General features: G+C 42.8%; 8 non-coding genes across 8 annotated transcripts; all 8 read right to left on the minus strand.

Annotated features, from left to right (window-relative positions):
- Positions 1 to 479: 479 nt before the first annotated feature.
- LOC141275152 (U2 spliceosomal RNA) lies at positions 480 to 670 on the minus strand. The gene has a single exon (XR_012323403.1). It is a non-coding gene; the product is annotated as a U2 spliceosomal RNA (small nuclear RNA).
- Positions 671 to 1,785: 1,115 nt separating this feature from the next.
- On the minus strand, positions 1,786 to 1,976 carry LOC141275153 (U2 spliceosomal RNA). The gene has a single exon (XR_012323404.1). It is a non-coding gene; the product is annotated as a U2 spliceosomal RNA (small nuclear RNA).
- A 1,109-nt stretch (positions 1,977 to 3,085) lies between these two features.
- Positions 3,086 to 3,276, minus strand: LOC141275154 (U2 spliceosomal RNA). The gene has a single exon (XR_012323405.1). It is a non-coding gene; the product is annotated as a U2 spliceosomal RNA (small nuclear RNA).
- Positions 3,277 to 4,391: 1,115 nt separating this feature from the next.
- On the minus strand, positions 4,392 to 4,582 carry LOC141275155 (U2 spliceosomal RNA). Its single transcript, XR_012323406.1, has one exon. It is a non-coding gene; the product is annotated as a U2 spliceosomal RNA (small nuclear RNA).
- A 1,109-nt stretch (positions 4,583 to 5,691) lies between these two features.
- On the minus strand, positions 5,692 to 5,882 carry LOC141275156 (U2 spliceosomal RNA). Its single transcript, XR_012323407.1, has one exon. It is a non-coding gene; the product is annotated as a U2 spliceosomal RNA (small nuclear RNA).
- A 1,115-nt stretch (positions 5,883 to 6,997) lies between these two features.
- Positions 6,998 to 7,185, minus strand: LOC141150459 (U2 spliceosomal RNA). The gene has a single exon (XR_012246657.1). It is a non-coding gene; the product is annotated as a U2 spliceosomal RNA (small nuclear RNA).
- A 6,390-nt stretch (positions 7,186 to 13,575) lies between these two features.
- LOC141275157 (U2 spliceosomal RNA) lies at positions 13,576 to 13,766 on the minus strand. The gene has a single exon (XR_012323408.1). It is a non-coding gene; the product is annotated as a U2 spliceosomal RNA (small nuclear RNA).
- A 1,109-nt stretch (positions 13,767 to 14,875) lies between these two features.
- LOC141275159 (U2 spliceosomal RNA) lies at positions 14,876 to 15,066 on the minus strand. Its single transcript, XR_012323409.1, has one exon. It is a non-coding gene; the product is annotated as a U2 spliceosomal RNA (small nuclear RNA).
- Between the last annotated feature and the right edge of the window lie 722 nt (positions 15,067 to 15,788).

Raw genomic sequence — 15,788 nt, forward strand, 5'->3', positions numbered from 1 at the left:
GGCATTGTAGCAAACCAAAAAAGAAATTTTAAGCGCAGCAGAGTAACCAGCGCACATACCTGTTAGCTCAGGTGAGTTTAAAAGGCTGCTGTTGATAACAAGGGCATTTGCTAAATAGATGGTGTGTGTGCAACAATATACTGAAAGGTCAATTATATTGTGCAGCTTATCTCACCACCTGTAGTTATTTAGGTGAAAGCTCCAAAATGCTTGCCTAATATGTCTGTTTATCCAAAAGGAAGTAAAAAGGGAGAGCTAGAAAGATAGCATTGCATCACATTACATGGCAATGCAATGCACAGTTGCTGAAGTTGAACCAAAATGAGCTTGTAATCTGGCTTCTGCAACTTTGAACATGAAAAATCCAATGAGGAGAAGAAAAGCAAAGCCAAAGAGTCCATCCCAAAATCCGACAAACAAGCAAAATGAACAAAAAACATTGAATTCAATTCTTTCTGATTTTAGAAACTGCATTAAAGAAGGGGTGCACCGGTCCTGGAGATACTGCAATACCAGGTCAATGCGTGGAGTGGACAGAGCAAGCTCTTTTTCCATCTCCCTGTTCTAAAAATCCATTTAATATATGGTCCCCAGATAGGGGACGTATCAGATATTAAACTGATAAGAACAGATACTACACTTGATCTTAGCCAAAAGGCCGAGAAGCGATAACCAGAATTGGTTTCAAACTACGGAGCCACCCAAGGATCCTGAAAAGTCCATTTGTGGAGATGAGCTCCTGGACTCCCGTTAAGAAGACATGGTGTCAACCTCTAGATCCCTTACATGCCTGCACTTTTCGGCTTGCTGCTGCTGCAATCCACGCGTTTTAGATCTGCATAACTCCACCTCTTTAAACACAGCACCTTCACCCCCTGCTGTTCCCACCCGCCTCAACACCGTTGGAAGGGAGGAGAACCAATTAAGGCGGGGGGTGGGGTGGAACGAGCAGCTGTCTACCCTTAGCAGGAGGGCTCCTGATTACATACCTCTCCTGCTGCTGCTGCTGCTGGCTGTCCAGCAGCAGACTGAAGGTGGCTGCTGCTGTGCACAGGTATATAAAGGCTCAGAGCCTATTATGACACGCGCAGCCAGCGTTCCATTGCCACATTCCATCTACTGCAGGCAGGATACCTGGCTGGCTGAATGTCGCTGAGAAGCTCACAGAGACCGCCATAAGCAACAGTTTAACAGAATGCCACAGACTAATCAACCAAACTTTTTGGGTTGGGTTCTCTTTTATAGTCTGCAGGCATTAAATGAAAGAAGTCAGTGTTCCAGCAGAAGGAGACAACGTTTCAGAAAAGGCATTGTAGCAAACCAAAAAAGAAATTTTAAGCGCAGCAGAGTAACCAGCGCACATACCTGTTAGCTCAGGTGAGTTTAAAAGGCTGCTGTTGATAACAAGGGCATTTGCTAAATAGATGGTGTGTGTGCAACAATATACTGAAAGGTCAATTATATTGTGCAGCTTATCTCACCACCTGTAGTTATTTAGGTGAAAGCTCCAAAATGCTTGCCTAATATGTCTGTTTGTCCAAAAGGAAGTAAAAAGGGAGAGCTAGAAAGATAACATTGCATCACATTACATGGCAATGCAATGCACAGTTGCTGAAGTTGAACCAAAATGAGCTTGTAATCTGGCTTCTGCAACTTTGAACATGAAAAATCCAATGAGGAGAAGAAAAGCAAAGCCAAAGAGTCCATCCCAAAATCCGACAAACAAGCAAAATGAACAAAAAACATTGAATTCAATTCTTTCTGATTTTAGAAACTGCATTAAAGAAGGGGTGCACCGGTCCTGGAGATACTGCAATACCAGGTCAATGCGTGGAGTGGACAGAGCAAGCTCTTTTTCCATCTCCCTGTTCTAAAAATCCATTTAATATATGGTCCCCAGATAGGGGACGTATCAGATATTAAACTGATAAGAACAGATACTACACTTGATCTTAGCCAAAAGGCCGAGAAGCGATAACCAGAATTGGTTTCAAACTACGGAGCCACCCAAGGATCCTGAAAAGTCCATTTGTGGAGATGAGCTCCTGGACTCCCGTTAAGAAGACATGTTGTCAACCTCTAGATCCCTTACATGCCTGCACTTTTCGGCTTGCTGCTGCTGCAATCCACGCGTTTTAGATCTGCATAACTCCACCTCTTTAAACACAGCACCTTCACCCCCTGCTGTTCCCACCCGCCTCAACACCGTTGGAAGGGAGGAGAACCAATTAAGGCGGGGGGTGGGGTGGAACGAGCAGCTGTCTACCCTTAGCAGGAGGGCTCCTGATTACATACCTCTCCTGCTGCTGCTGGCTGTCCAGCAGCAGACTGAAGGTGGCTGCTGCTGTGCACAGGTATATAAAGGCTCAGAGCCTATTATGACACGCGCAGCCAGCGTTCCATTGCCACATTCCATCTACTGCAGGCAGGATACCTGGCTGGCTGAATGTCGCTGAGAAGCTCACAGAGACCGCCATAAGCAACAGTTTAACAGAATGCCACAGACTAATCAACCAAACTTTTTGGGTTGGGTTCTCTTTTATAGTCTGCAGGCATTAAATGAAAGAAGTCAGTGTTCCAGCAGAAGGAGACAACGTTTCAGAAAAGGCATTGTAGCAAACCAAAAAAGAAATTTTAAGCGCAGCAGAGTAACCAGCGCACATACCTGTTAGCTCAGGTGTGTTTAAAAGGCTGCTGTTGATAACAAGGGCATTTGCTAAATAGATGGTGTGTGTGCAACAATATACTGAAAGGTCAATTATATTGTGCAGCTTATCTCACCACCTGTAGTTATTTAGGTGAAAGCTCCAAAATGCTTGCCTAATATGTCTGTTTATCCAAAAGGAAGTAAAAAGGGAGAGCTAGAAAGATAGCATTGCATCACATTACATGGCAATGCAATGCACAGTTGCTGAAGTTGAACCAAAATGAGCTTGTAATCTGGCTTCTGCAACTTTGAACATGAAAAATCCAATGAGGAGAAGAAAAACAAAGCCAAAGAGTCCATCCCAAAATCCGACAAACAAGCAAAATGAACAAAAAACATTGAATTCAATTCTTTCTGATTTTAGAAACTGCATTAAAGAAGGGGTGCACCGGTCCTGGAGATACTGCAATACCAGGTCAATGCGTGGAGTGGACAGAGCAAGCTCTTTTTCCATCTCCCTGTTCTAAAAATCCATTTAATATATGGTCCCCAGATAGGGGACGTATCAGATATTAAACTGATAAGAACAGATACTACACTTGATCTTAGCCAAAAGGCCGAGAAGCGATAACCAGAATTGGTTTCAAACTACGGAGCCACCCAAGGATCCTGAAAAGTCCATTTGTGGAGATGAGCTCCTGGACTCCCGTTAAGAAGACATGTTGTCAACCTCTAGATCCCTTACATGCCTGCACTTTTCGGCTTGCTGCTGCTGCAATCCACGCGTTTTAGATCTGCATAACTCCACCTCTTTAAACACAGCACCTTCACCCCCTGCTGTTCCCACCCGCCTCAACACCGTTGGAAGGGAGGAGAACCAATTAAGGCGGGGGGTGGGGTGGAACGAGCAGCTGTCTACCCTTAGCAGGAGGGCTCCTGATTACATACCTCTCCTGCTGCTGCTGCTGCTGGCTGTCCAGCAGCAGACTGAAGGTGGCTGCTGCTGTGCACAGGTATATAAAGGCTCAGAGCCTATTATGACACGCGCAGCCAGCGTTCCTTTGCCACATTCCATCTACTGCAGGCAGGATACCTGGCTGGCTGAATGTCGCTGAGAAGCTCACAGAGACCGCCATAAGCAACAGTTTAACAGAATGCCACAGACTAATCAACCAAACTTTTTGGGTTGGGTTCTCTTTTATAGTCTGCAGGCATTAAATGAAAGAAGTCAGTGTTCCAGCAGAAGGAGACAACGTTTCAGAAAAGGCATTGTAGCAAACCAAAAAAGAAATTTTAAGCGCAGCAGAGTAACCAGCGCACATACCTGTTAGCTCAGGTGAGTTTAAAAGGCTGCTGTTGATAACAAGGGCATTTGCTAAATAGATGGTGTGTGTGCAACAATATACTGAAAGGTCAATTATATTGTGCAGCTTATCTCACCACCTGTAGTTATTTAGGTGAAAGCTCCAAAATGCTTGCCTAATATGTCTGTTTATCCAAAAGGAAGTAAAAAGGGAGAGCTAGAAAGATAGCATTGCATCACATTACATGGCAATGCAATGCACAGTTGCTGAAGTTGAACCAAAATGAGCTTGTAATCTGGCTTCTGCAACTTTGAACATGAAAAATCCAATGAGGAGAAGAAAAGCAAAGCCAAAGAGTCCATCCCAAAATCCGACAAACAAGCAAAATGAACAAAAAACATTGAATTCAATTCTTTCTGATTTTAGAAACTGCATTAAAGAAGGGGTGCACCGGTCCTGGAGATACTGCAATACCAGGTCAATGCGTGGAGTGGACAGAGCAAGCTCTTTTTCCATCTCCCTGTTCTAAAAATCCATTTAATATATGGTCCCCAGATAGGGGACGTATCAGATATTAAACTGATAAGAACAGATACTACACTTGATCTTAGCCAAAAGGCCGAGAAGCGATAACCAGAATTGGTTTCAAACTACGGAGCCACCCAAGGATCCTGAAAAGTCCATTTGTGGAGATGAGCTCCTGGACTCCCGTTAAGAAGACATGTTGTCAACCTCTAGATCCCTTACATGCCTGCACTTTTCGGCTTGCTGCTGCTGCAATCCACGCATTTTAGATCTGCATAACTCCACCTCTTTAAACACAGCACCTTCACCCCCTGCTGTTCCCACCCGCCTCAACACCGTTGGAAGGGAGGAGAACCAATTAAGGCGGGGGGTGGGGTGGAACGAGCAGCTGTCTACCCTTAGCAGGAGGGCTCCTGATTACACACCTCTCCTGCTGCTGCTGGCTGTCCAGCAGCAGACTGAAGGTGGCTGCTGCTGTGCACAGGTATATAAAGGCTCAGAGCCTATTATGACACGCGCAGCCAGCGTTCCATTGCCACATTCCATCTACTGCAGGCAGGATACCTGGCTGGCTGAATGTCGCTGAGAAGCTCACAGAGACCGCCATAAGCAACAGTTTAACAGAATGCCACAGACTAATCAACCAAACTTTTTGGGTTGGGTTCTCTTTTATAGTCTGCAGGCATTAAATGAAAGAAGTCAGTGTTCCAGCAGAAGGAGACAACGTTTCAGAAAAGGCATTGTAGCAAACCAAAAAAGAAATTTTAAGCGCAGCAGAGTAACCAGCGCACATACCTGTTAGCTCAGGTGTGTTTAAAAGGCTGCTGTTGATAACAAGGGCATTTGCTAAATAGATGGTGTGTGTGCAACAATATACTGAAAGGTCAGTTATATTGTGCAGCTTATCTCACCACCTGTAGTTATTTAGGTGAAAGCTCCAAAATGCTTGCCTAATATGTCTGTTTATCCAAAAGGAAGTAAAAAGGGAGAGCTAGAAAGATAGCATTGCATCACATTACATGGCAATGCAATGCACAGTTGCTGAAGTTGAACCAAAATGAGCTTGTAATCTGGCTTCTGCAACTTTGAACATGAAAAATCCAATGAGGAGAAGAAAAACAAAGCCAAAGAGTCCATCCCAAAATCCGACAAACAAGCAAAATGAACAAAAAACATTGAATTCAATTCTTTCTGATTTTAGAAACTGCATTAAAGAAGGGGTGCACCGGTCCTGGAGATACTGCAATACCAGGTCAATGCGTGGAGTGGACAGAGCAAGCTCTTTTTCCATCTCCCTGTTCTAAAAATCCATTTAATATATGGTCCCCAGATAGGGGACGTATCAGATATTAAACTGATAAGAACAGATACTACACTTGATCTTAGCCAAAAGGCCGAGAAGCGATAACCAGAATTGGTTTCAAACTACGGAGCCACCCAAGGATCCTGAAAAGTCCATTTGTGGAGATGAGCTCCTGGACTCCCGTTAAGAAGACATGTTGTCAACCTCTAGATCCCTTACATGCCTGCACTTTTCGGCTTGCTGCTGCTGCAATCCACGCGTTTTAGATCTGCATAACTCCACCTCTTTAAACACAGCACCTTCACCCCCTGCTGTTCCCACCCGCCTCAACACCGTTGGAAGGGAGGAGAACCAATTAAGGCGGGGGGTGGGGTGGAACGAGCAGCTGTCTACCCTTAGCAGGAGGGCTCCTGATTACATACCTCTCCTGCTGCTGCTGCTGCTGGCTGTCCAGCAGCAGACTGAAGGTGGCTGCTGCTGTGCACAGGTATATAAAGGCTCAGAGCCTATTATGACACGCGCAGCCAGCGTTCCATTGCCACATTCCATCTACTGCAGGCAGGATACCTGGCTGGCTGAATGTCGCTGAGAAGCTCACAGAGACCGCCATAAGCAACAGTTTAACAGAATGCCACAGACTAATCAACCAAACTTTTTGGGTTGGGTTCTCTTTTATAGTCTGCAGGCATTAAATGAAAGAAGTCAGTGTTCCAGCAGAAGGAGACAACGTTTCAGAAAAGGCATTGTAGCAAACCAAAAAAGAAATTTTAAGCGCAGCAGAGTAACCAGCGCACATACCTGTTAGCTCAGGTGAGTTTAAAAGGCTGCTGTTGATAACAAGGGCATTTGCTAAATAGATGGTGTGTGTGCAACAATATACTGAAAGGTCAATTATATTGTGCAGCTTATCTCACCACCTGTAGTTATTTAGGTGAAAGCTCCAAAATGCTTGCCTAATATGTCTGTTTATCCAAAAGGAAGTAAAAAGGGAGAGCTAGAAAGATAGCATTGCATCACATTACATGGCAATGCAATGCACAGTTGCTGAAGTTGAACCAAAATGAGCTTGTAATCTGGCTTCTGCAACTTTGAACATGAAAAATCCAATGAGGAGAAGAAAAGCAAAGCCAAAGAGTCCATCCCAAAATCCGACAAACAAGCAAAATGAACAAAAAACATTGAATTCAATTCTTTCTGATTTTAGAAACTGCATTAAAGAAGGGGTGCACCGGTCCTGGAGATACTGCAATACCAGGTCAATGCGTGGAGTGGACAGAGCAAGCTCTTTTTCCATCTCCCTGTTCTAAAAATCCATTTAATATATGGTCCCCAGATAGGGGACGTATCAGATATTAAACTGATAAGAACAGATTTTTTTTTAATTTGGCTATCCCCTGCAGAGGGATAAAACCGTTTATTAAAACTTTAACAAATTACAAGCATAATTACACAAATACCAAACGTTAAAAGACAAATGAAATTTACAAAACAAAAAAATACAAAGATTTTAAATAATTAGGTTCCATTGATCAACAAACCATTTTTTGGAAATATGTACATTCTTCTTTTTGTCAATTAAATAATAAGTATACATTTCACATAAACATAAACTTAAAACATCATTCACTGATAAAACATCTTGTTTAAAAATAGCAATGTTGCGCGCTTTCCAGAGAGATGACTTGGCGCAGTTCACTGTCTTCCAAGCCATTGTGTACTGGTCCATTGTGGGGCATTCCATAAGTCCGTATAGCACAGTTTTATATGTAAAGTCCTTGAGGTCTGCCACCCTTTCCAGTAGGGGGAGCAGTCTTCTCCAGAAATCCTTTGCAAAATTACATGTCCATAATAGATGTTCCACCGTTTCCTCTTCTTGGCATCCGGCTCTTGGGCAGATGGCAGACCTCACAAATCCTCTTCTGTATTGGAATGCCCGGCAAGGAAGACAGCGGTGCATGCAACTCCAAGCCAGATCTCTCTGTTCATTAAAAAGATAAAAAACGTTAATCATTTTCCAGATAGACATAGATTTGTCATCATCATATCTGTCAACATTACATATTTCCTCACTTTTTCGTATTTCTTTAATTAGTTTCTTACTATTTCTTAATTCCTCTATTTTCTTAGTCCCTAAATTAAAATCGGACACTATTTTCCTTAAAATCTCATAATGCGGCGACAAATTAAAAGCATGGGGCACAGATATATTTACTTCATACCATCCAAACTTTCTCATAAAAAATCCTGTATTAAAACGCATAAAAAAGGACCAATAGTGATTCTTAAAAAGGGCATTAAAACAGTAAACGAACAGATGGATTAAAAGAAACCTATTAAAATCTGGAAAATCTTTACCACCTTTTACTTTTGATTTCATCACGATTTCTCTTTTCAGCTTTTCCATTTTTGAGTTCCAAAAGAAGGTAAAACAGGTTTTGGTTATCTTTTTAAAAACATTAACAGGCGGGGGGAAAACCATGCTAAGATACAATAAAAGAGGTAAAATCACCATCTTTAAAACCAACACTTTACCCTCCATTGTAAGTCTCCTCATGTTCCACATACATATTTTCGTATTTACTTTCTGTGTAACTGTTTCCCAACTATCATAACCATCATTATTTTCAGTGAATGATATACCTAAAATGGAAATGGATTCGGAGACATTAATTGGTACATCACGTAAAATCATCCCCCCAACACTTAAAATGTTACACTTATTAAAATTGATTTTAAAACCAGAAGCTAGACAAAAGGATTGCACTTGATGGAGAGTGGCCGTAAGTGATGGTGCATCTGTACACAAGACCGCCACGTCATCCATGTAGCCTACAACCTTGGCCTCCAAACCACCGCTTCCAGGCAGAGGGACACCGCATATCTGTTTATTTTGGCGTATTGCACATAACATTGGTTCCAGTGCACAGATAAACAGTAGGGGGGACAGAGGGCATCCCTGTTTCACCCCTGACCGTAAAAATACCTCTTGTGTCTTAAAACCATTCACTAAAATCTTACTTGTACAATCCTTGTAAAATGCTTTAAGCGATAGTAAAAACCCTTCTGGTATGCCCATTTTCTCTAAAACTTTAAAAAGATAAAAGTGTGAGACACGGTCAAATGCTTTTTCAAAATCAATAGATAAAATCGCCATTTTCCCCTTTCTGTCTTTCACATCCTCAATACAGTCTTTCACTAAATTCAGATTGTCCCATATACTGCGCCCCGGCACCCCACACACTTGATTAGAATGAATAACTTTGCTGATGACTTCTTTTAGACGATTTGCACAAATTTTAGCCATTATTTTATAGTCACAATTTAAAAGTGTTATTGGTCTCCAGTTTTCTAATTTTGATTTATCGCCTTTTTTGTATAGGAGGGAGACTTCACCTTTCTTCCAGGAATTTAATAAAACCTTATTATTAAAAACCTCAGTAAACAAATAAAACAAATCATCTTTTAAAATATCATAAAAACATATATAAAATTCTATTGGGATGCCATCAGGACCAGGGACCTTTCCAGTTTTAAAACTTTTAATAGTTTTTAACATTTCTTGTTCCGTTAAAACTTGGGATAAAAACTCTTGGGATGCGGGATCTAAAACAGCCGTTAGTCCTTTCAGCGAATCATCCATTAATTTATTATCTATATTTTTTCCATTAAAAAGATTAGAAAAAAAAATCTCAACTTTACCCAGCATATTTTTTATATTATTCTCACCATCTATATGGTCAATTATCACTTTTTCTTTTTTATTTTTCCTAAAAAAATATCTGGAACACTTTTCATTTTCTTCTATATGTTGTACTCTAGAACGAAAAATGATCTCTTTTCCTTTTTGTTCTAGCCATTTTGAAATCTCTTCTTTTAAGTTTGAAATATCAAGTTGTACATCTATCCCATTGTCTCTGAGCTTAAATAATGTTTGTAGGCGGGTATTTAAAATTCTATATTCTTCATATTTTTCTTTGGCTCTACATATACTCTTTTTAATAAAAAAGTCTTTTATTTTTACTTTCATTCTATCCCACCATACACTCATAGTCTCATTTGTTTTTTTCCCTTTTCTACATTTCCTATAAAACTCAATAAAATCTGATAAAATCTGCGGGTCGGTTAAAAGGGATACGTTCATTTTCCAGCTTTTCTTACCACATTTTTTGTTGTCATTTACTTTTATGGTAAAGGATAAAAGTTTATGGTCTGAAAATATATTAGTTAAAACTTCACATTTGGCAGGTATTGTTTTATCTGAACCAAAATTAAAATCAATCCTAGAGCTACAATTAGCATTGCTCCAAGTGAAACCGGCGTCCTCTGGGCTGTCACTATGACACTCTTTATATATGTCTATCAATTTAGCATCTTTGACTATATCATGTAGCATACCTGAGGTTTTATCGTAGTTCCTGCTTACAGAGCTGGAGCGCCGGTTTTCACCTTTTAAAACACAATTAAAATCCCCTGCTAAGATAAAAGGTTCAGAGTTATTAATAAATAATGGTAAAAGATCAAGCATTTCGGCTCTTTCATTTTTCTCTGGGGATCCATAAAAATTTAAAAACTGCCATCTAATACCATCAATAAAAGCTTTCACTAATAAAATACGACCTGGTAAAATTTCCTGAATAAAATCAATTAAAACGTTCCCTTTAAAAAGTATGGCTACACCCGCTGATCCTGCAGCATTCGATCCGGACCAGACAGATGGCCCACACTTCCACTCATCTTTATATTTTTGATATGACATTTCATGTGGGATATTACATTCTTGCAGAAAAAATACAGATGCAGTAAAACACGTAAAAAAATTAAAAAGAGCAGTTCTTCTCGTGTTAGATTTTATGCCTCTCACGTTGAGGGAAATACCTTTCAGTTCAGCCATCATTAGAAAATGTAGAAATTTTACTTAGGTAACTAAGAGCAACGGATTTTCCTGTCCGATGAACCTGATCAGACCACTGGGCTTGCGCCTCCCTCCTCATCTGATAGTATCGTCACGAGAGTCTCCGTGGAGGAGGAAAGATTACCACATTTATATAAACCCGACGCTACACTGGCATAGCTCGGAGGGCTGGCTGGCAGAACCCGCTGGGTCTCCATTGGCTGGCCATGCAGTTCCTCATCAGGTGGGTCCCCGAGGGGTTCCGCCGCCCCTGTTTGACCTGTAGAAGGTCGTCCTATAGGAGGAGGTTGCGCACAAGGCAGAGCCTCTGACTCTTCAGAGGCAGCAAGATCCCGGTCCCCACCTGTAGCAGCGGAGACCGAAACCCCTGAGGGTCCAGCGTCCACGTCCCCTTCTGGAGAAGTGTCCATCTGTTCACCTCCTGCTGCCTCCTCCGAACCACCCTTTTTCTTTTTCTTAGGACCCACCTTTATCCACTCAGCGCCCTCAGCACTAGGAGACCCAGACTGGGCATGGGCTTCTGTGTCGGCCTTTTGCCGGTCCCTTTTGACCTTACCAGTAGTGCCCTTCTGCTCCTTCTCAGCCCTCCTTTTGGACTCCCGCAGGTCCTGCAGCCAGGTTTTGGGATTTGGTATTTTACCTGTCATAGACTCTGGAGACACTTCACTATTTGGTACGCCCTTATTATCTCCAGAGGCTCCAGGTTGTTGTTCCTCCTCCTGAGGGGTGGTCTGATCTTTTGGTCCTTGGTCGGACGTCTTGGACTTCCCCTTTTGCTCATCTTCCCGAAATCTGTGAGGGCAAGAAAAATAAAAGTGACCTGGAGTCTGGCAAAAACTGCATTTCTTTTCCTTAGGGCATTCTTTTGTCTCATGTTCTTCACTAGCACAATTTCTACATGATACATGACAGTTTTCTTTTGAATGACCATAGCGCCCACAATTTCTGCAATATACTGGCATCCCAGAAAAGAAGAAATCCCCATTTGTTTGCCCAATTTTGAAACGGGCAGGGGGGAGCCGTATACCACCTGGTGTATTTGGATCTCTTGTACACTTCACAAGGAATTTCCACTTAGATGTCCATATGTTATATTCGTTTAATATCTTCCCAATACATTTAACACTTTTAAAATAAATTGCTAGAAATGACATTACTTCTGGAGCAGAAACAAAGGGCGAAAATATTTTTACAATAACCAGTCTTACCTCATCCAGGACGTGCTCAACAATTTGTATCCCTTTCAAAACAGGACTATTTTCAACTTTTTTTAACTTTTCTAGTACATCTCTAAAAATACCTTCTCCGGTGAATGTGATGTCATAGTCACCTCTTCTGGGATAATCCTGGATGGAGAGAATTTCATTCCTTTGTACGCCAAGAAGGTTTCTGAGCACGTCCTGGACTACATACCCTAATTTCCTCATATCCGAGCCACCCGCCGTGAAGTGAACTCGGATAGAGTTTTTTAGCCTCGCATAAAGAGGCACGAGGTTAGGGTCAACCTCCATGGAAAAACGCAACAAGGTTGCAAATTGCAGCCGCTTGCAATCTGCGCTCCCAGTGTTCTTGCAGCGAAAAACACCTGGAAGCTGGGGGATCGCAACTCGTTACCCTGGGACTAAGCCCTCTCCCTAATAGCAGCAAGCAGGTTAAGTCCACCAAAGTGGACGATCCTGCCAGGCCAAGGAGAGGGGTACCCGAGTGCCCTTCAACCACAATCTCCTGCAATAAAGCACTTGATCGTAGCCAAAAGGCCGAGAAGCGATAACCAGAATTGGTTTCAAACTACGGAGCCACCCAAGGATCCTGAAAAGTCCATTTGTGGAGATGAGCTCCTGGACTCCCGTTAAGAAGACATGTTGTCAACCTCTAGATCCCTTACATGCCTGCACTTTTCGGCTTGCTGCTGCTGCAATCCACGCGTTTTAGATCTGCATAACTCCACCTCTTTAAACACAGCACCTTCACCCCCTGCTGTTCCCACCCGCCTCAACACCGTTGGAAGGGAGGAGAACCAATTAAGGCGGGGGGTGGGGTGGAACGAGCAGCTGTCTACCCTTAGCAGGAGGGCTCCTGATTACATACCTCTCCTGCTGCTGCTGCTGCTGGCTGTCCAGCAGCAGACTGAAGGTGGCTGCTGCTGTGCACAGGTATATAAAGGCTCAGAGCCTATTATGACACGCGCAGCCAGCGTTCCATTGCCACATTCCATCTACTGCAGGCAGGATACCTGGCTGGCTGAATGTCGCTGAGAAGCTCACAGAGACCGCCATAAGCAACAGTTTAACAGAATGCCACAGACTAATCAACCAAACTCTTTGGGTTGGGTTCTCTTTTATAGGCTGCAGGCATTAAATGAAAGAAGTCAGTGTTCCAGCAGAAGGAGACAACGTTTCAGAAAAGGCATTGTAGCAAACCAAAAAAGAAATTTTAAGCGCAGCAGAGTAACCAGCGCACATACCTGTTAGCTCAGGTGAGTTTAAAAGGCTGCTGTTGATAACAAGGGCATTTGCTAAATAGATGGTGTGTGTGCAACAATATACTGAAAGGTCAATTATATTGTGCAGCTTATCTCACCACCTGTAGTTATTTAGGTGAAAGCTCCAAAATGCTTGCCTAATATGTCTGTTTATCCAAAAGGAAGTAAAAAGGGAGAGCTAGAAAGATAGCATTGCATCACATTACATGGCAATGCAATGCACAGTTGCTGAAGTTGAACCAAAATGAGCTTGTAATCTGGCTTCTGCAACTTTGAACATGAAAAATCCAATGAGGAGAAGAAAAGCAAAGCCAAAGAGTCCATCCCAAAATCCGACAAACAAGCAAAATGAACAAAAAACATTGAATTCAATTCTTTCTGATTTTAGAAACTGCATTAAAGAAGGGGTGCACCGGTCCTGGAGATACTGCAATACCAGGTCAATGCGTGGAGTGGACAGAGCAAGCTCTTTTTCCATCTCCCTGTTCTAAAAATCCATTTAATATATGGTCCCCAGATAGGGGACGTATCAGATATTAAACTGATAAGAACAGATACTACACTTGATCTTAGCCAAAAGGCCGAGAAGCGATAACCAGAATTGGTTTCAAACTACGGAGCCACCCAAGGATCCTGAAAAGTCCATTTGTGGAGATGAGCTCCTGGACTCCCGTTAAGAAGACATGTTGTCAACCTCTAGATCCCTTACATGCCTGCACTTTTCGGCTTGCTGCTGCTGCAATCCACGCGTTTTAGATCTGCATAACTCCACCTCTTTAAACACAGCACCTTCACCCCCTGCTGTTCCCACCCGCCTCAACACCGTTGGAAGGGAGGAGAACCAATTAAGGCGGGGGGTGGGGTGGAACGAGCAGCTGTCTACCCTTAGCAGGAGGGCTCCTGATTACATACCTCTCCTGCTGCTGCTGGCTGTCCAGCAGCAGACTGAAGGTGGCTGCTGCTGTGCACAGGTATATAAAGGCTCAGAGCCTATTATGACACGCGCAGCCAGCGTTCCATTGCCACATTCCATCTACTGCAGGCAGGATACCTGGCTGGCTGAATGTCGCTGAGAAGCTCACAGAGACCGCCATAAGCAACAGTTTAACAGAATGCCACAGACTAATCAACCAAACTTTTTGGGTTGGGTTCTCTTTTATAGTCTGCAGGCATTAAATGAAAGAAGTCAGTGTTCCAGCAGAAGGAGACAACGTTTCAGAAAAGGCATTGTAGCAAACCAAAAAAGAAATTTTAAGCGCAGCAGAGTAACCAGCGCACATACCTGTTAGCTCAGGTGAGTTTAAAAGGCTGCTGTTGATAACAAGGGCATTTGCTAAATAGATGGTGTGTGTGCAACAATATACTGAAAGGTCAATTATATTGTGCAGCTTATCTCACCACCTGTAGTTATTTAGGTGAAAGCTCCAAAATGCTTGCCTAATATGTCTGTTTATCCAAAAGGAAGTAAAAAGGGAGAGCTAGAAAGATAGCATTGCATCACATTACATGGCAATGCAATGCACAGTTGCTGAAGTTGAACCAAAATGAGCTTGTAATCTGGCTTCTGCAACTTTGAACATGAAAAATCCAATGAGGAGAAGAAAAGCAAAGCCAAAGAGTCCATCCCAAAATCCGACAAACAAGCAAAATGAACAAAAAACATTGAATTCAATTCTTTCTGATTTTAGAAACTGCATTAAAGAAGGGGTGCACCGGTCCTGGAGATACTGCAATACCAGGTCAATGCGTGGAGTGGACAGAGCAAGCTCTTTTTCCATCTCCCTGTTCTAAAAATCCATTTAATATATGGTCCCCAGATAGGGGACGTATCAGATATTAAACTGATAAGAACAGATACTACACTTGATCTTAGCCAAAAGGCCGAGAAGCGATAACCAGAATTGGTTTCAAACTACGGAGCCACCCAAGGATCCTGAAAAGTCCATTTGTGGAGATGAGCTCCTGGACTCCCGTTAAGAAGACATGTTGTCAACCTCTAGATCCCTTACATGCCTGCACTTTTCGGCTTGCTGCTGCTGCAATCCACGCGTTTTAGATCTGCATAACTCCACCTCTTTAAACACAGCACCTTCACCCCCTGCTGTTCCCACCCGCCTCAACACCGTTGGAAGGGAGGAGAACCAATTAAGGCGGGGGGTGGGGTGGAACGAGCAGCTGTCTACCCTTAGCAGGAGGGCTCCTGATTACATACCTCTCCTGCTGCTGCTGGCTGTCCAGCAGCAGACTGAAGGTGGCTGCTGCTGTGCACAGGTATATAAAGGCTCAGAGCCTATTATGACACGCGCAGCCAGCGTTCCATTGCCACATTCCATCTACTGCAGGCAGGATACCTGGCTGGCTGAATGTCGCTGAGAAGCTCACAGAGACCGCCATAAGCAACAGTTTAACAGAATGCCACAGACTAATCAACCAAACTTTTTGGGTTGGGTTCTCTTTTATAGTCTGCAGGCATTAAATGAAAGAAGTCAGTGTTCCAGCAGAAGGAGACAATGTTTCAGAAAAGGCATTGTAGCAAACCAAAAAAGAAATTTTAAGCGCAGCAGAGTAACCAGCGCACATACCTGTTAGCTCAGGTGAGTTTAAAAGGCTGCTGT

This window comes from Phyllobates terribilis, unplaced genomic scaffold, assembly GCF_046119375.1.
Source record: "Phyllobates terribilis strain yellow unplaced genomic scaffold, ASM4611937v1 Scaffold_5__5_contigs__length_657084704, whole genome shotgun sequence".
Classification (NCBI taxonomy): domain Eukaryota; kingdom Metazoa; phylum Chordata; class Amphibia; order Anura; family Dendrobatidae; genus Phyllobates; species Phyllobates terribilis.